The sequence below is a fragment of the Mustela nigripes genome, chromosome 5, assembly GCF_022355385.1.
Source record: "Mustela nigripes isolate SB6536 chromosome 5, MUSNIG.SB6536, whole genome shotgun sequence".
NCBI classification, from domain to species: domain Eukaryota; kingdom Metazoa; phylum Chordata; class Mammalia; order Carnivora; family Mustelidae; genus Mustela; species Mustela nigripes.
This window is the reverse complement of record NC_081561.1, coordinates 12160750-12181240: the sequence shown is the minus strand read 5'-3', so window position 1 is coordinate 12181240 and position 20491 is coordinate 12160750. Positions and strand designations below refer to the sequence as shown.

Here is a 20491-nt window from a genome sequence, read left to right as displayed (position 1 = left end):
TACTAAACCTGAAGGAGTCAAAGAAGGAGTAGTTACCAGAAGCCAGAAGGTCTCCATTAAGAACTAATCCTTAAATAGGATGATGTGACCCACCTCCAGATGGTAACTAGAGAAATAAATACCCTGAATTCTCTCTCTGCTCTTGCCGTCTAGATCCCTGCTTGGGACTTCTTTTGGTCAAACCCAACAAGAAGGCAAGTGAAAATGCCCATTAATATAATCCATAAAAGTGGATTTTCTGGGGGCGCCTGGGTGGCTCAGTGGGTTAAGCCTCTGCCTTCGGCCCAGGTCATGATCCCAGGGTCCTTGGATCGAGCCCCGCTTGGGGCTCTCTGCTCAGCAGGGAGCCTGCTTCCCCCTCTCTCTCTGCCTGCCTCTCTGCCTACTTGTGTGAGCTCTATCTGTCAAATAAATAAATAAAATCTTTATTAAAAAAAAAGTGGATTTTCTGGACACGGAGTAAATTGGAGAAGGATGGAGAGTAGGTTCAATGGGCCAAAGAAAATATTCAGTCCACGTCTTTGCCCCTTGGCATCTGTTCTTATACTTTGGATGAAAACTATTATGATTCCCAACACAGGAGACACACAAAATCCGATCAAATGTTGTATCCTTTCAGGATAAACTCAGTCACACTGCCTTCAAAAACTTAAAACATTAGTCACCCTTAGTCCTCTCCATGTAAGGTATAAGATAGCAGGAGCAAAAAGAATCAACTAATACAAAGTGTAGTTCTACTTACTTAGATGGTCACAAGACTAAATGTATAATCAGACAAACCTTGTTTTACCACCCATCACAAATTTCCCTACACTCATCTTGGCCTGGCATGTTTCTCTATGAGGGTATAGCTGGACCTTCATTTCTATAGGCTATGAGTGTTTGGCCATCCTATGCTTATTGGGTTGTCATGGTTTTCCTTTTACCAGAGGTTTGGGCAAGAGAGCAGCACTCAGAGATGTCCCAGTGAATCCACCAAGTTCCAAGCTTAACCCTTCCTGCCCCCAGTGTTCATCAATGCAGGATGGTGGGAGAAAAAGGCAGACTGAGATCCACAAGGTGACTTGTCTTGACAACTTGATTATTGAAAGTCTCTGAAGTGGATACTGTCCGGACATTTATGTGGGACACAAATATTTACATACTGTATGCCCATTCCAAAAGCTCATCCACTTCCTAGTCCCACCCCCCACAGAATTTCCGGAATAAAATAGTCAATTTTACAAGTCCCTATCCAGCAGGTCAGCTCCTTGGCACCTTCCATGAATTAATGTAGATCCATAGAAAATCATCCCTCCTTCCACGCAAAGTGGGCAACTAAATATAGTGTACGAAGTTAGGACCTCTGGGGGACTGTCCCTACACCCCTACTATTCAAGAAGAGCCCCACATAAGACTATAAGGTAGATGATGTGTGGATAACATCTGTAAACCAGGCTCACATTATCTTCTCCTTCATTGCCTGGTCATAAGAATCTTCCATGTGGCATGGGACTGGGTCAAGGCAGACTCTACTACTACGAAGTAGTAGGAACAGCTGCTATGTGAGTCTGTGTTGTTCTCTTATACACTGTACTTGTGTTTTCTGGACCTACTCAGGTCCAGTTTTGTGTATACCATCTTCTTTTTACAATGGGATGCTAGGATTCATAGTGGATCAGATAATACTCATTTCATTAAGAGAAGTTAGAATTGCAGAGTCATTTCACTTCCCATGATCAGGCATAATCTGGAGCTACTTTTCTTTCTTTCTTTCTTTCTTTCTTTCTTTCTTTCTTTCTTTCTTTCTTTTCTTTTTTTAATATTTTATTTATTTATTTGTCAGAGAGAGTGAGCACAGGCAGACAGAGAGGCAGGCAGAGGCAGAGGGAGAAGCAGGCTCCCTGCTGAGCAAGGAGCCTGATGCAGGACTCGATTCCAGGACACTGGGATCATGACCTGAGCTGAAGGCAGCCACTCAGCCAACTGAGCCACCCAGGCATCCCTGGAGCTACTTTTCAAATGGAGAATTATTGGCAGAAGAGAACATGCCCATATTCTAAAACTTACACCTTGTTCTCTGAATGCTCTCTCAAGGTTTTCCGGTGACTTCTAAGAACCAGTTTCTAATACAGTTGGTTGTGGTGCAGCCTATGACCCAATGGCCAGAACAGCTTGCCATGTGGCATGAGCCTGCTTCAGAGGCTTCTCTTCTGATCCATTCAAAACTAATATCCTTGTGGGTTAGCTGATAAATGGATTGGAGCAGCATGTTTAAATATGGTATATTCTGCCTTTATAATTCAAAGAGAACTGTCCATCTTGTGCTTTTTTTCTTTGGTGAGTAGTGTAAAGGGATATCCCAAGTGTCCCCAAAATTAGACCCCTGGAGACTTCACCAATACATTCAAGGCCCTGAAATGTTGCGGTTATCTTCTCTCACCTTTGGGCATGTTTGTGTTTATGAATTCATCTAGAGCTCCAGAAGAAATCATTTGTATTCACATGGCAGAAACAAGGAGTATACTGCAGTTTAACTGTTTTGCTTTGGGCAGTGTCAATTCTGTTATTTGTCATAATATCGTCCAGAAGGAACCTGATACCTGGTAGGCCTCCAAACATCATGCTGGCACAGATATTTGGTGTCGTTATGCCTATTGGACCTGGCTGGCAGGGAACAGTAAGAGCCCTAGGTGACTTCATTTAAAATAATGTTCTGGATAAAATACATGACCTTTGTCAGATGTATGTATTGTGAATATTTTCTTCTTGGATGCTGCCTTGGTATTCACTTTCTTAGTGTTTCTTGTGCTGAACAGAGTTTACATTTTGATAAAACCCTATTTATCTTTTTTTCTGTTTCAGTTAAGATATTCTTTGCATTCTAAGAAAGCTTTCCTTACTCTTCCTTTTCTTTTTCTTTTCTTTCTTCCTTTTTTTTTTTTTTTACTCCCTGGAATACTATGTGCAAAATAGTATTATTTCATCCTTAATATTTTGAGAAATTCAAAGACGAAGCCATCTGGGCCTGGGTTTTCTTGTGAGATGGTTTTTAATAAAGAATTCAATCTTTCCAATAGGTATGTAACATTCATATTTTCTCTTTGTTCTTATATATGTTTTATTTTTTGAGGATTTTTATATATTTCATTTAAATTAACACATTATTTTAGTAAAATTGTATATAACATTTTCTTATTTTTTGGCTGTCTCTAGATCTAAAGTAGTGTTTCTTTCTCATCACTGACAGTAGCAATTTGTGTTTTCTTTTACTTGATCATTTTTATTATGGGTTTGTTAATTCTAGAGTATTTTTGGTTTTTCTCAAAGAACCAATTTTGGCTTTGTTGATTTTCTCAGTTGTTTGTTTCTTTCCTGTTTTATTCTTGTTCATTAGTATCTTTTTTATTTCTTTTCCTCAAATTCCCTAATCTTTGATTTGCTATTCTTTTTATAGTTTCTTGAGATAGAAACTTAAATTTTCATGTTTTCCCCTCATATATGTCCTTCAGGGAGTTCTTTTCCTCCACTAACTGCTTTAGCTGGATTTCTGTAAGTTTGCTGTGTTGTGTCTTTATTACTATTCATTTAACATGTTTTATAATTTCATTTAGATCTTTTCTCTAACTCATGAATAATTTCAAAACATATGTTTAATTTCCATGCATTTAGATTTTTCTATTTATCCTTTTGTTATTGATGTCTGGTTTAATTCCATATAGTGAAGAAACAAACTGAATGGTTTCAATCTTTCGAAATTTGTTGATGCTTTCTTTATAACCCAGCATATGGTCAGTTTCAGAAAATGTTCTTGTGCCCTTAAAAGTGTTAATCACTTTTCAATGCAATATTCTCTATTGTCAATTAAATCAGTTTAGTTAATATTCTTATCCACATAATCTATATCTTTACTGATTTTTTTGTTTTTTCTATTGTGTACTAAAAGAGGATCTTTAGTATCCCACTATGATTTTAGATTTGTGTTTTTCACTTTTGCTTTATGTATTTTGAAGAATGTTTTTATACTGATGTATCAATGTGTTGTGATTTCTTCCTGATTGATTTGGCACTATCATGGTGAAGTGTCCCTCTATCTTTAGTAATGTTTTTTGTCTTAAAATATAACATCTGATATTAGTACAGATTTACCAACTTTATTTTCATTGATGCTTATATTGTGTATCTTTTTCTATTCTTTTACTTCAAACTTAGGCTCTTCTGAGTATCATATTTTTTTTTGAGTCTAACAAAAATATTCTTTTACTAGGAACTTTTTGTTCATTTATATTTTATGTAATCGTGGATACATTACAGTATGTATTGGCTACCTTTTGTTTTCCATTTGGCTTATTTATATTTCCATTTTGTTCTTCTTTTCTTACTTTCTTTTGAGGTAGTCAGTTTTTTTATTACTTAATTTTTCCTTCTATTAACTTGTTAGTTTTAAATTACCTTATTATTCTGTTAGTGATTATAATAGGCATTCTCAGCTTATTATAGTACTAATATAAATTACTACTTCTACTACTTTCCTGACATTGGTAGGAGTCTTTATGTTCCGTTTACTTCCAATCACTGTTGTGTTACCATTGCCATGCATTTCGAGTTCTGCATATAATTTGTTTCACTAGACATTAAGATTATTCTTTTATATGGTTAGCATTTGTTTAAATCTCCATGTATTTTTCCCATTATACTATTCTTTATTTCCTCCAATATTTCTATGTTTCCATCTGGAATCACTTTTTTAATCTGAAGGATTTGGTTATATGTTCTTTAGTTTTTCCTTTAGTATAGTCTGTTTTAAACTAATTCTCTAACTCTGCCTTTGAAAACATATGTATTCCACCTTCATTTTTGAGGATGTTCCTACTGGATATAAATGATATGTTTTTACTGGATATGAATTAGTTCTTAATTTTTTTCAGTCCTTAAAAAGTATTATTTACTTACCTCTGGCTTTAATCACTACTGTTGAGATAGAGCTCTCAGTGTTACTGTTGTTCCTGTAAAGGTAATGTGCTTATTTTTCCTCTGGATATTTTTAAGACTTTGATTTTAAGCAATCTGACTACAATTTGCCTTGTTGAGGTTCTCTTTATGTTTATCCTGTTTTTCAGTTTTAAAATATCCACTTAATTTCTTTTTTGTAGATTTGATTTATCTATTAAAATTATCCACACTTTGATCTACTTTGTTCTTCCTGTTCTGTTTTCTTTAGCATAATAATCACAGTTTTACTAAAGCCTTCATCTGCTAACTCCAATACATTGATCATCTGTGGGTCTATAGCTATTATATTATTTTTCTGTTGTTTATCAGCCAGTTTTATTTCTTTGCATGACTAATAACTTTTCATTTTTCTCCAGATATTGTGTACTAAAGGACCATTCTACAAGATGTTTTCTTACAACAGAGGATATTCCTTTTCTTCTCTGCTGGGCAAACAAGGTGAGGTTCTGAGCAACTCAGAAATTGAGCTGGGGCCCTGTTGGGATGAAATGTAGTGAGAATTATCTCTCTCTGGTTTAATTCTGCCCTTAGGGCATGGATATCTGATCTTCTGACTGAAAGCCTGAAGAGTCTCCATCTCCTCAGTACTGAAAGATCAAGGGATCGAATAGGCAGCTTCATATCCATGTGTCTTCACACTCTGGAAGGTATCTTGAGGGGGAGAGTGGCTATGTATCGAAGTCAATGTTATCCTAGAATTTTTTTTGGTTCCCAAGCACACAAGTCTGAGAGGTTTTATTCTGCCTTTTAGAATCTTCCATCTTAGATCCCCTGTCTTCCACATAACACCAGAACCAAGGAAAATTTCCACGGGAATCTGATGGTGCATTTAGGTCCCTGTGAGTTTTCATCCTGTCACACCAACTCTTCATGACTGCTGCAGCTTTGCTGTTTTTCATTCTACTAGAGTCTCTTTGCTTGGGTAAACCCAATGCCGAAGCTATGCTCATAGTTAACAAATGCCCCTAAGGTTTAAAAAAAAAAAAAATGTCTGAATGATATCAATGTTCCTCAGAAACATTTTTTCTTTACTAAAAATTAGTATATCCAGTCCTTCTAGTTTCTGCAGTATCCTGGCATCTTTAAAAATACAATGTGTTTGTAATTGATCAAGATTTTCTTGCAGTGGAAAGATTAGCCTATATGCAAACTGAATGCAGAAGTCTTGCTTATTTAATTTTATATGTCTCTTCATGGTTTAGTTTGGAATCTCTAACAGGAAACTTTGTCACTACTATTATTTCTGATTCATTATTTGTCATACATTTTCAATAGGCATTTAACCAGAACATCTGAATATTGCAATCAAAATTCAATGTATAGTTATTAAATCATTATGGAACTGTTGCATCAATAGACAAATCAGTGGATCATAATGGAAAGTACAGAAACAAACCCAAAGAGACATCCATGTTTAGTATGTGATAAAACTAACCTTTTGTGTTTGTGAGGAAAAAAATATTAAGCAATGTTGTTTTGACAACTAAAAAAATATTTAGGGGAAAAATAAAGCTTTATCCAAGTCTTTTACCATATATCGAAATAAATTCCAGACTGATCACAGATTTAAGCATAAAAATTTTTATAATAAAATGGTAAAATATTAAAAGAAAATTGGGAGTTTAAAAAAATATAATCCTTTAGGGAAGACCTAAGTATAAGTCAAAAGCCATATTGAATTCAAACCCTTAAAGGAAAATATTAACAAATTAGAAAATTTTTATATGGTAAAACCATAAGAACCCAAGTCTCATAATGAATAATAAGTTAAGAAAAAGCATTCATAGCTCACATGAGGCAAAGGGCTAATTCTCCTAATATATAAACTCCTATAAATCAGTATTACCAAGATCAACAACCAAATGGAAAAAAAGACAAAAGATATAAATAGTCACTGTAGATTCTTAGATGTATGAAAAGATGCTTATCTTCACTTGCAATAAAAAGAATGCAAATATAAATTTCATTAACATACAATTTTCAACTCTCAGGTCCACAAGGATCAAGCAGTTTACTTGCATACAGTCTGGTGAAGATGTCAAAAATAAGCACTTTTATTGTTTTGGCCAGTGCAAACTGGTACAATTTCTAGGGAAAGCAATTACCAAAATAATTTTCTCATTTAACCAATATTTATTATTATGAAACTATGTTATTGGGACTACGGATATTCCGAAAGACCTCATGGATTAAATCAGAAATCAATAATGACATGAGCATCTATAATAAAAGGTAATAATAATAAAATGTTAAAAGGTAAAAATATTAAAAAGTAAAAGGTAAGAATAATAAAATTAATTTAAAGAGAGGGCCATAATTGGATATCATGACAGCATCAGGAAAAATATTCCAGAAGAAATGACATTTAAGTTGAATTCTGAAAAGACGGAATTAGTTAAATATACAGATCATTTTCCTACCCTTCTCTTTCTTGCTGTGTATAGGAAGGACTCAGACTCTTCTTTTATAGCTTCAATGTAAATTCAGCCAATGAGAAGCACTGTGGGATTCTGGATGATGGGAGGAGAAAAAAGGCTTGGTATTTGTCCCTTCTTCCTTTTTCTTTCATTAGGGTCTCAAGCAATGGCTGCATCTTCTCAATGGCTCCAGTTCTCATAAGATATCCTCTCTCTCCATGGCTCCAGCTTCTACTCTGAGTTTAGTGTCTATCTGACCTTGGGATCAAATAACACCATTCTCTCTCTTTATCCCTCCAGGCCAAAGAATGGTAACTATTTCCTGTTTTGGCAGTTGGCATTGTATCACCTCTTCTGCTTGCTTTCTCAGTTCTTCAGTCATCTATGTGACCAATGCCTTCTACTAAATTTCTTTCTGTCTAAACTACAGTGGTTTTCATTTTCCTGCGTGGACCTGGACTGATATATAAGATAAGCAAGGCTAGTGCTCCAGAAAGAGAGAATAGCATGTCCTAAGATATACAAGTCTAGCTAGAGGAGAAGAAATAAAGTAGTATGATAGAGGAAGGGGTAAGAAAAAGAAAGAGGGATGACTTAAAATCAAGTGTTTTCAGGTAAGGAGATCCATTGATGAGACTTATTTTCTGGAGGATCACCCTGGGGGGAGACTGAAAGTAGAGGTCCAGTGAGGAGACTGCAGTAACAATCTGGGGCAATGAGAATGGGAGCCTGATCGAAGACAGTGGCAGTGGGAATAGGGAGTGAATGGACTGGAGAGATATGTAGGAATAAGGATGGGTAGAATTTGGTGGTTATTTAGATGGAAAGAGAGACAAAGGAATGAAGAATCACCACCCTTTTCTCCATTATTTCCTCATTTGATTGCATGGAGGATGTTAAAGAATAGACATTTTTCCAGTACTTTCATCTGGGGGCTCTCCATTGAGTTCTTAGAACATGGCCCTAATAAAACAGGTGAAACATTGGGGTATTTCCACATGTATTTTCAAGCCTTTGATATCTGGGTTTGTGAGAGAGATTATCATACTAATTCAAGTCAGCCACCTGAATTAGGTTAGTGCTACTGTACCAGAGATAAATGAAGCCTCTCTTTGGTGTATTGGTTTATTGAGGTTGGTTATACAAAGGGATCCTTGTTCAATCCAGACAAATCCATAATAAGGAAAATGACAAAGGCTTTACTACAAAGCTCATTAAAAAAATTTATTGCTATGTGTTCAAACCAGTTTCTAATCATTTATTGAAATTATTCTGGGAAATTGGAGTAAACTGTAAAAAAAAAAAATAAGAACACATAAGTAGATAAGAATTATTCACAGTCCAGCTAAGGAAGGAAAAGGGGCACTCTAAAGAGAATGGGCTATAAATCTTCATCAAGCTTCTAAAGTTTGAAAGTTGAAGGTCTCTTGTTTACAATTTGTCTCCCTTTTGCAATGAACTGTTGGAAAGAGAGTTTGGAAGGGTGAAGGAAGGACAGGGAGGAGTGGTCAGAAACCACAGAAATCCTGCTTTTCCACTGTAAATCACCATCTTGAGGGCCCTTGAAGGTCCATTCCTATTTCTGCAATGACAGTGCAGTGGGGCACTGAAGAAGTCAACTCTGGGATCAAGCAAACTGAGTTCAAATCCTGATTTCACAGTTTGGTGGTCCTGTCAGTACTACTACTCATGGAACAGGTGACTTAATGTCTCTGTGCCCCAGTGTCATCATCTATAAAATGGGTTATTAATGGAAAGATTAGAAAACAATTCCATTTACAATAGCATCAAGAAGAATAAAACACAGAAGAATCAACTTAACCAAGGATGAAGAAAAGACTTGTACACTAAAAACTATAAAACATTGTTGAAAGAAATTAAAGACACAAATAAATGGAAGGATATCCTGTGTTCATGGATCAGAAGACATAATGATATTAAGATGACCCACAAATTCAATGTTATTCCCATCAAAATCCTACTGGCATTTTTTGCAGAAATAGAAAAATTTATCCTAAAACTCTTATGGACTCTCCGGCGACCCCAAATAGCCAAAACAATTTTGAAAAAGAATGAAGTTGGAGGTCTCACACTTCTTAATTTCAAAACTTAACCCCAGAGCTACAGTAATCAAAAGAGCATGGTAGTGGCATAAAGACAGACATTTAAAGCAATGGAATCAAGTAGAAAGCCTAAAAGTAATCCCTGGAATATAAGGTCAAATGATTTTTGACAAGGGTGCCAAGACCATTCAATGGGGAAAAGAAATCTCTTCAACAATGATACTGAGAAAACTGGATATCCACATGCACAAGAATGAAGTTGGACCTTTACCTCACACCACATACAAAAACTGATTCAAAATGGAAGAAACACCTAAATGTAGAGGCTAAAACTATAAAACTGTTAGAAGAATAGTGAGATTAAATGCATGTGAAGCTCTTTGAGCCATGCCTGGAACTGGGTAAATGATACAACCTTTGCCTGGGTCATGCATGGATGGCTCCATGGGGCAAAGTGTGGGCTAGTTTTCAGCAGTTCAGCAGAGGGAGGGTTTATTCTCTACACTCCTTAAAAACAAAGCCAAGCCCCCACATCGGGGCTCTCTGCTCAGCAGGGGAGGCTGCTTCCTCCCTCTCTCTCTGCCTGCCTCTCTGCCTACTTGTGATCTCTGTCTGTCAAATAAATGAAATGTTTAAAAACAAAACAAAGCCAAATAATTGGGAGAAAAAAGTGGAGAAGTCTAAAGACAGTTGAAATCACCACTCCAGTAATTAAATCAAATTCTCTAGTTTGGTGTTAGTGGCAGGATGCCCCTCGACAACATCTGAGAAGATTCTAGTGAAGGGAAAGTTGCTACTCACAGGACAATTCGCTACCTGTTTCAGACTCTAGTTTCTTGTCTATGTTTCCTTCTAGTTACCTGTCTCTTTAAACTATCTATTGTGTGGTATAGTTCCACTCTCTCTCAAGACCATTTTAACACGAATTTGAAGATATTTATCATGAATCTTTTGACAAACATCTTCCCAGCCACAGACAGAAGTAGATGGACTTAGCTAGAGGCAGATCACTATGTGAAAAAGATGCTAATAAAGAAACACCTGGAACGCCTGGGTGGCTCAGTAGGTTAAGCCTCTGCCTTCAGCTCAAGTCATGATCTCAGGGTCCTGGGATCAAGCCCCGCATCAGGCTCTCTGCTCAGGCTCTCTGCCTGCCTCTCTATCTGCTTGTAATCTCTGTCTGTCAAATAAATAAATAAATAAAATCTTTAAAAAAAATTAAAAAAGAAGCTAACCCCCAATAAACCTACTTTCTTGAAGGCACAAGGTAAATAATGGTCCTCCTGCACTCTGTATATTTCATACAATACGGTGTATTGTATGAATATGTGATTGCCTGGTGAATAAATGAGTGCATGAAGACCATCTGGCATGAGGGGCCTAGAGCCATACATAACAATCAATCATTTTCATTTCAAGTGTAGTAGAGGACATTAAGTAAGACAGGTCTTCATATCTTTGTTTAAATGTTCAAAGGATTATTGTTGGAAAGACATTTTCATTTTTAAACTTATAAATAAAACCATTCCTATAAAGGATGTAAAATGGCCAGAAAAAGAATTGATCTTACATATATTGCTTAAGAGGTGAGAACTATGATAGATGTGTAGAAGATAGAGTGATACAGACATAGGCTTAAATTAAGGAAGACGTGTTTTAAAATTAAATCCAACAAAGAAAAACTTTCCCCAAAGTTCTGAGCTCTTTGTTCTTCACCAGGCCTAGAGGATGTTCTCTACTTAGGTGAGACCCATCCAATTGGTATCCAGGGCTGAGATCCTATGATTTCTATAATCTCTCAAGGCAGCTTCTTCAGCTTTGCTAGCAATGTGAGATGTATGCTGATCACATGCTTGTTCTCCAAAGATTTTCCTGGAGCCCACAACAGAATGAATTTCATTCTCTTCTCATAGAATTTAGAACTGAATGGCTGAAGGACAAACAGAGAAACTTCCCTTGGAATACACGTACTCCTACTGATTTATGTCTTTTGCTGTAGAGGCCTCTAGAGGCTGTAATTACACAAAATATTTCAGTTCCATGCATTTTAGAGACATTCAGACCTTGGAAATGTGCACGAGAGATGGACAATCCTACCAAAAGTTTCCTTTTCCACATGGGGATCAGACTAAATAATACTGTGGCACTGATTCAGGCAGTATCACGAGACTCATAGATGGAATGTGTCCTGTGTCCTGTCCCTAAATACTACTTCAGCTCCTTCTGGACATTTCCCTGTTTATTTTTCTATAATGTAGAAAGGTAGCGTCACTAACAAACACTCACCAGCATACACAGCCCATGGGCATTCTCAGTATGAAGGAAAAGGTCAATGGTAACAGTCAATTTTTTCAAAATGAAAAACTAAATAAACACTAAAGGCAAATACAAAAATTCATTACTCTTAGAATCTGTATGCTTGAAAAAGGCTGAGATTCCGTAGTGCCCCATTCAGAAAGATTAAAGAAAACATAATACATAAATCTTTTGTGTCATGAATTTAGGAAGAGGGAAACTGTGTCACTGAGTAGACCGGCTTCCATTGGGTAGAGAGATGAGTTGGTCCTATTCCTCTATCCCGTTGCTGAACAACTTCAGGTGAATAATTAGTTCTTTTGTGCCTTAGTTCTCTCAAGAGTAATAGCCCTCTCCTCCCATTTTGTGAGACTGGATAAATTTTGTATCTCTTAATCCTATCAAATAACTTTACTTCGACTTTCCACGGTCCTTTATATGGGGGCACCCACAGCCTTGGTACTATCTCTGACCACTGCACCATCCATGAGAAAGCAATACAAATTTCTATTTTTCACAAGTTAAATCTGAAATGAGGAGTTACATGTGATTCTCAGTCTACTTGCCATCTTAAGCCCAGATTTGGCAAGGATGAGACACTGCCTATGGTGAATTAAGGCCTCTGATATGATCTTAGTTTAGTAATGAACCAGCCCCAAGGTCACTTCAGTTTCTGAGATGTTTATGGTATTTCTCTGTTGATTATTCAACTCGGTGCTATCTTAGTGAGCTGCAGTGACCTGAAAAGATAATACTGTCAAACTGATGATTTAGCGTTTTGAAGGTATTCACTAAGCAATGCAAGAAGTTGTCCTAGTGTTTTTCCTCAAGCTCTGTTTTTAGGAATGGCTCTTGAGTTTCTTGAGATTGCCCATACTTTTTTAGTCAAAGTTCTTTCTTTCTTTCTTTCTTTTTTTTTTTTAAAGGGCCAGATAAGACATGCTCAAAGATACTCTCTTCTATTTCACAGAAAAGGCTGGACTATTCTCACTTCTTCTTGTCTCACCTGAAATAGAAAAATAGGTGAAATTGTCCAGGCACCCCTGTTGTCATTCATTCAACAAGCATTTATCAGCTGCTTTTTCTGTTAGACATCCACTGAATGCTGAATATAATTTGTCTAGAACAAAATGGAGGTGGCTCCTGGCTTCTTGGCACTTGCACTAGTGTCAGAAGAACCCTTGAGAAAACAAAAAATAGACATTTATGGAGAAAGAAGGTAGAGATTACTCTCTATTGGGTGGTCAGGGGAAACCTGAAGGACCAAAAGATGAGAAAGCATTTTTCTGGGGATTTCCAGAGAGGTGATTTCAGAGAAAAAGGAAGAGCCTACGTGAAGACTCAAGGGCAGGAAAGTTTGACACATCAAGGGATAAAGGAACTTTATTGCTTGCTACTCAAAGTGTGGTCTGCAGACCAGCAGCATCAGTATTTCCGAGGAACTTTAAGAAAATGTAGAAGCCCAGGCCCTACCCTGGCCTACTGAATCAAATTCTGCATTTTTAACAAAATGTCCCGGGGTCTCATTTTCATATTAAAGCTGAAGAGCACTGTCAAAAACACTGGTTCCAGCCCGGACTGCACATTGGAATTGGCTAGGAGCTTTTTTCTTTTTCTTTTATTTATCTATTTGAGAGAGAAAGAGAGAGAGAGCATGGGGTGAGGGGTGGGGAGCAGAAGGAGAATGAGAAGCAGACAGGGACTTGATCCCAGGGCCCCTCGGATCATGACCTAAGCCAAAAGCAGATGCTTAACCTACTGAGCCACACAGGTGTCCCAAAAATCTGCTAGGAGCTTCAAAAAATTCTGCTGTCTTGATTTGATTTATTTGATATGGGCTTTAACATAAGCATCAGTATTATTTTTAAGCTCGTCAGGAGATTCTGAAATGTGGCAAAATTTTAGAATCACTTCTGTGATTCTCAAAGTACAGCACCTGCCACATAGTAGGCACTTGATAAATATTCATGAATCAAATGCTTGGCTCTCTAGCTTTCCCAGAGATGCCCACAAAGTGGCTGTAGGCAGACACAAATGTTACCCTGCTCTTAGTGTTTCAGAAGGGCTACTCTTCCCAGCAAGATGAAGCCAAAAGCTGCACCATTTGGAAGAACGAGTTCAGGAATGACTATCCCAGGGAGTCATCGAATTCTTCCACATGCAGAAGAACTGTTAATTTGAACATCTTTGTCAGTTTGTTGGGGTCTTAAGAGAACATCTCTATAATGCCCGGGCACAGGTGAAGAAATGTGATCCTGAGTTGAATTCAGTATAAAGACAGCATGATTTTCAGATTTCCTGCAGAACTGGGGAGAGCCCACACCAGGGAGGAAAAAAAAAATCTTCAGGGCAGTCTGGTAACATTCTTGACTAATGAGCTTGGAACAGAATGTCCCTACCCTGGCATTATCAGGGAAGACTCAAGGGAGGGGAGGTGTGAAGAGGGTACAGAATGTAATCAAGGGAAGGCTATGCATGATCCAGAGCTATGGGGAAGCCCCCTGGGTACTTTTTGCACCTGTGCATGGTAAGAAATATGCAGCCAACAATGCTTACATTAGAGAGCACAATGCAACCCCCAAGTCAAGGACAATTTAGTGACCAGAGCACAGTCAGCTTCCCATTGCCCTAGAGTGGCCCAGGAGCCAGAGAGAATTGAGAATGCACAGAGCAACCCCTGCACTCACCACAGGAGGTTACAAAAGATTTTCAAGAGAAAGAAGCTCATTATTTCCTCCTTGTTGGGGCAGCAAAGTTTTAAGAGCTATTCTGGAGCCTTGCTGTTTCAGGTAAAGGACAATCATGGAAGTTGGGTAATAACGTCAGTTGACATGGAGGAAGGGACGAAAAATGAAATTTGGGTGACACAAATCTATCCGTCAGAAAAAAAAATTTCCATTCTGAATGTAAAAGAAAAAAGCAAGGTCCTGACATAGAAGAGATACCCCAAATCCCGGAAAGAGCTGCATTAACGCTTTCAGGCTGTTCAACAAACTACTGAGTCAGCAGAGCAAACACATTTCCAGTTGTGGGTTGCCCATTCCCAGGCAGAGGTACTAAATAAGGTCACTATATTTTAAGGGTCATAAGAAGGCATAGGTAAACTTGGGGTCCAAGTGGGGTCCAAGTGAAGGCAAGGAATTATACGGGTGAAAGATTATGGGAATATCAGTTACTTCTCCAGAAATGAAAGCCTTTGATAAGAGGAATATAAAAACCCAACACGAACAGAATACTACCAGGGGATATGGCATAGTCCTTGGGAGTAAATGATTTCTTATTATGCAAATAATTCATATCCAGGGTACTTGTTCTGTGAGTTTCCTAAGGAACTGGCGCATCTAGTCTTTCCAGTGGCTATGTACTTGTGGTGCCAAATCATGAGTACAATCTGGTGAGGAGCAGCTCTTGGCCTATTCCACACCTGCACCCGGGGAGCTAAAAGGGACCAAAGAAAAACACACCAATGTGCTTCCTGGTCTTCCCTTAAACTCATGACCACAGTGGACAATGGACCTTACCACCATCGGGCAGGCATTCTGTGTGTGCAGACCCTATTACCTCTCCCGCTGTCCTCAAGGACTACTGCCCACCTTCTCTCCCCTGAAAATTCCAATTTCTCCCCTTGACTGTCTCCTGATAGAGCTGATACCTATCTTGTTTCCTATGTCCTATGCTTTCTCTCCTTTCTTTATGGTGAAGTTGTCATTGCTGCCAGCCAAGGTCAGTTGCAACACTGGTGCATTAGAGCTCATCCTCTCTTGTTATCCCAAGGAGGGAACTGCCCCCCTATCTTCTCTCATCATCTTGTCTCAATTTCCATGAGTATACACGTGCTGTAACATCATCCTTTTTTTTTTTAAAGATTTTGTTTATTTATTTATCTGAGAGACAGAGATCACAAGTAGGCAGAGAGGCAGGCAGAGAGAGAGGAGAAAGCAGGCTCCCTGCCGAGCAGAAAGCCCGACGTGGGGCTCCATCCCAGGACTCTGGGATCATGACCTGAGCCGAAGGCAGAGGCTTTAACCCACTGAGCCACCCAGGCGCCCCACATCATCCATTTTTTAACTTCTCTTGCCCACCCCCCTTCTCCCTTCATGAGTACCTAGTTTCTCTGCTTCTCTTTAGAGCAAAACTCCTCAAAGAATTTTTAAAAGATCTGTTCCTGCATATCTTGAACACCTAGGACAGAATCTAGACCACAGTAGGTGCTCAAACCTTTGTCAAATGAGGGAATGAATGAATATGTGAACTATAGCCAATGTTGTCATCAATGCAGTGGAAAAACATCAAACTAGTCAAATCAGCTCTCACTCTCAAAATGGTTGTGCACCTGAACATACATAGTTCTGCAAAACTAAGAGTCTACTGTGTGCTGAGCACTGTGCTATATACTTTTATGGGAAGATGGTAACCGTCTTTTATTCTTTCTTCAAGAAACCTAAAGAACAACAGGAAAAGTAGTATGCAAATATATAGGGAGAAACCAGATAATACATTAAAAAAAATCATAACAATTCACACATGGGAAGATTTTGAGACATAAACATTTATACAGGTCCTGCTGTATTGTATTTTTAACTAACACTTATTTGGCTCTTACCATATGCCAGACACAATATGCCAATATGAGTGCTTCACAGGTATAAACTTATTTACTTATAAGGCTTTTATTTATTTATTTGACAGAGAGGGAGAGATCACAAGTAGGCAGAGAGATGATGAGAGAGGAGGAAGCAGGCTCCCTGCTGAGCAGATAGCCCAATGCTGGGCTCTATCCCAGGACCCTGAGAACATGACCTGAGCCCAACGCAGAGTCTTAACCACTGAGCCACCCAGGCGCCCTGATAAGTATTATTTTAAACCCCATTTTGTAGAAGAGAAACTAAGTCACAGAAGGTCAAGTAAGTGACTCAAGATAACACAGCATAAAAATACTGTAATTAGATGAATAATAAAGTTACCAATGTACCAAGGAATAGGCAGGTGTCAGTTTGTTGGAGTCTTGAAAGAACATCTCTTACTGTTCACTTGTTTCTTCTATTAATGATCACCTGTCGATCATCAGAGCACACCGGTTGTTTATTGCCTACTCAAGATGGGGTACTATAGGAAATGTTTCCTAATAGAGTGTTATACTTTTGTATATGGTCTCTACCTTCCAGAAAAGGTCACAACTAGGATGTTAGGCCCTTAGACTGCTGTTTCTTAAACTTATATATGAATAGAGATCAACTGGGGATCTTTTTAAAATGCAGATTCTGATTCTGTAGGTCTGGGAGGGGCCAGAGACTCTATGTCTCACAACTCCCAGGAGGTGTGAACTTTGCTGGTCCAGACTTGTTAATTTGAGTAGTAAAGAAATTGGACAAATTAGTGCCTATACATGATTGAAAATAAAATTGACCAATCTGTAACTGACAAGTAGAAAAGTCAACCCCAAAGGACTGAAGTTGAGCGGCAGGGAAATCTTAGCTTCTTCTCCCCATTTTGACCATACATCACGGGAAAAGTCAAGATTCTTGAAAAAATCTCCTTTCAAGTGAACAATGGTTGCCAATCTCAATGTCATTCATAGTTTCCTAAAAAATATTACTCAGAGATGAAATTGGCTTAATACCCAGGCCTTTAACTTATCTATTGTTCCCACTGGACCAACAGCTAGCTCTTAAAATACCTTTTCAGTTTATCTTTAACCCAGAAGCATGGGTCTTTTCCTGGTCTTTGGCTGGCTCCCTGCTTCCTCAGCCTAAACAGAAGCCTACCCTGCTGTGGTCACTTTTCCTGCCTGCTGCTAAAGGAATTTTAGGGAAACAAAAGCACGGAGCACGCACCCCACCCCCCTCCCTTTATCCCCCATCCAAGAGGCTTTTCTGCTTTGAGATTCTGCTCATGAACACCGCAGGTGAAGTTGCCCCAGGAGCAGAGCACCGGCTTTCCTACTTAACAGGCATGGTGAGGTTAGAAGGTTAAGGTATCCTGCCCTTCAGAGCATCTTATAAAGATTAACAGATCTGGACAATGAGCCTCTGGCAGACATCTACAGTTACAGGGGAAAGCTGCCCTAGGCAGTCAGGGGACTGGCATTTCTACAGACAGGAGGAAGTTTCAAGCACAAATTGGACAATATCTCAAAATCTTTGTGTGTATAATGCATGTGCACAGATACATGTATGTATATGTATAAAAGGTATAAATATAATGCATTATATAAGACATAATATGTGCTTTATATATGTATTTTATATGTAACATTTTATATTTATATATAAATATATACCGTTATGAGCTGTATATTATGTAGCTCCAGGATTCATATCTTGAGGTCCTAACCCTCAGTACCTCAGAATGTACCTATATTTGAAGAGAGTATATTTAAAGAGATGATTAAGTTAAAATGAAACCACAAGGATGGATCCTAACACACTATGACTTATGTTCTTAAAAGAAGAGATTAGGACACAGTCAATGCACAGAGGGGAGACTGTATGGGAACACGGGAGAAGGCAGCCATCTGTAAAACAAAGAGAGAGCTCTCAGAAGAAACCAACCCTGCTGAAGGTTTGATCTCAGACTTCTAGCCTCCAAGAATTGTGAAAAAATAAATTTTTGTTGTGTAAGCCATCCACTCTGTGGTATTTTGTTAGAGCAGCCCTAGTAACCAATACATAATACTCACACATGCATGTGTACGTGTACACGCGCACACACACACACACACACACACACACACACGGTGGCCACAAAGTCTGGAAAAGCAGACAAACACATTGTAAAAGATTTACTGTTATCACACTACAGTAAAGGATAAAACGATATTATTTTAGAGTCAAGACTTTATGGCCATCCTGTATAGGTAGAAACACACACAAACATTTTGCCCTCTCCCTGCACTGGGAGAGAGAAAGGGATATAAAGCAAATATAAAATGGACAGATAAGGCTGACACAGGGCTTCGGAATGCTCCTACATAGTTTTCTGCCAGATGTGGGAGTGGAGAATAATGTCTCTAGAGTTATTTACCTCTGACAGCCATTGGGTTCGCTCTGACTTTGTCCCACCAAGTGGCCCGAACACATGCCTCCACCTGGCCTTGAACGAGACACCCTTCATGTTGCTTTGGACTTCTTTGTATTTGTGAATGTTCTCCCCAGACACTCTTCAATGAAGTCTCAGACTGGGGGAGAGTTTTGCCTGTCTCATGATGGTTGATCATTACTAAGAATTTGTAGATTCTCTGACTGTCATTACGCACAGAAACTAAAACGTAAAAGTGAAAATGAAACCCTCTGAGAAATGAGAAGGAAGAGTCACTGAGAGGAAGAAAACCAGCTTCACCGATCCAGCTCTTGAAAGTATGTGGCTGTGGGGGGCGGAAACATGGGGAAGGAAAAGTTCCTTTCTTCTGCCACAGCAGTGATTATAAAAATAGTGGTGTCACTGCTTCATTAAATGAGGAAGTCCAAAAATAAGTATTATTGACAGAGTTAACAACTTACCAGGACATCTCAGGTCACTGGAAGGGAAGGGAAGGGAGGGGAACTCGGGTATTTAAAGAACACGTTATGTATGCCCGGAGCCTTCTATAGTTAGCTCAGGTGAGTTGTTGCCATAATCATGTAAAGTAGATTTCATTATCCCTGATAGAAAGAGCTAAGAGACAATAAGTCAGATGTTGCTCATTGAAATACCAATCCCTTTCTCTCTTGCTATCTTTCTCTGTGGAAGATGGAAAAGGTGAACATGGACATCTCTACTTTCCCTGCAGCTAGGGATAAGCTGCCTATATGACAAAATTCCAGGCAATGATATGGAAGCATCTGCGGAAGATTCCCAGGGTAGACTTCAAGTCTAAATGCAGAGACTTACATAACCAACTGCCTATTCAGCATCTTTAGCCAGTGAGCTGATAAGATTCTCAGTCCAACTGGTCCGACTCATCCTCTTGGCCTTTCCAGTGTCTTTGCCTGCTCCGTGTTCGCCATCTAACTAAATGTCAACCCTAGTGTCCCCGGTATGCAAGTCTGCCAGCTTAGTCATCACTGCTTCCTCTTCCTCTCACGGTCCGTCCATATCCAGTCAATCCACAGATTCTGCAACTCTAGGCTTCTCCTTACCTCTGCTGCTGCTGTCCTGCTCCAAATCACCAGCAACTCTTAGCTTTGAAGCCTCCTAATGGGACGCCATGCTTCCATCTTGCCGCTTCCTTCCATGTAGTCGCAATACAGCGTCCGCAGTGGCTCTGTTAATATGTAAATTGTGTTCTTCCCTCAGCTCACAATGGTCCCATGGCTTCTCATCTCCCTCGGAATAGAAGCCAAAGTCATCACAGAGCCCCAGAAGTCCCCACCACGTGACCTGGCCTCCTGACCTGTTTTTCCTCGAGTCTCCCCCTCTCTCCTGGTTCACTCTACTCCAGCTACATAGATCTGGCATTAGAACATTGCACTGGATAGATTCCCCTCCCCTGGAAAATTTTTCCATAATTTATTTTCATAGTTTAACACTACCTTATCTTTCTGCAAATATTACCCACTCAATGACATCTTTTTTGATCCACCTCACTTAAAATGCAATTTCTCCTTACTGCCACCACATGGAGTATCCTTCCCTTTTCCTGACTTTATTTTGTCCATAGCATCTCCTACCATCTACTACTACATATTTTACTTATCTTGTTTATCCTCCATCACCCCCTCCATCTCCACTAGGATGTCAGCTTCA

General features: G+C 38.8%; 1 long non-coding RNA gene across 1 annotated transcript in view; it reads left to right on the top strand.

Annotated features, from left to right (window-relative positions):
• Positions 1 to 20491, top strand: part of LOC132018786 (uncharacterized) — a 52464-nt gene that overhangs the window by 31012 nt on the left and 961 nt on the right. Inside the window, exons 2-3 of the long non-coding RNA XR_009404585.1 lie at positions 5349 to 5430; positions 5524 to 5639. This is a non-coding gene — a long non-coding RNA (uncharacterized LOC132018786). The remainder of the gene's footprint in view (positions 1 to 5348; positions 5431 to 5523; positions 5640 to 20491) is intronic.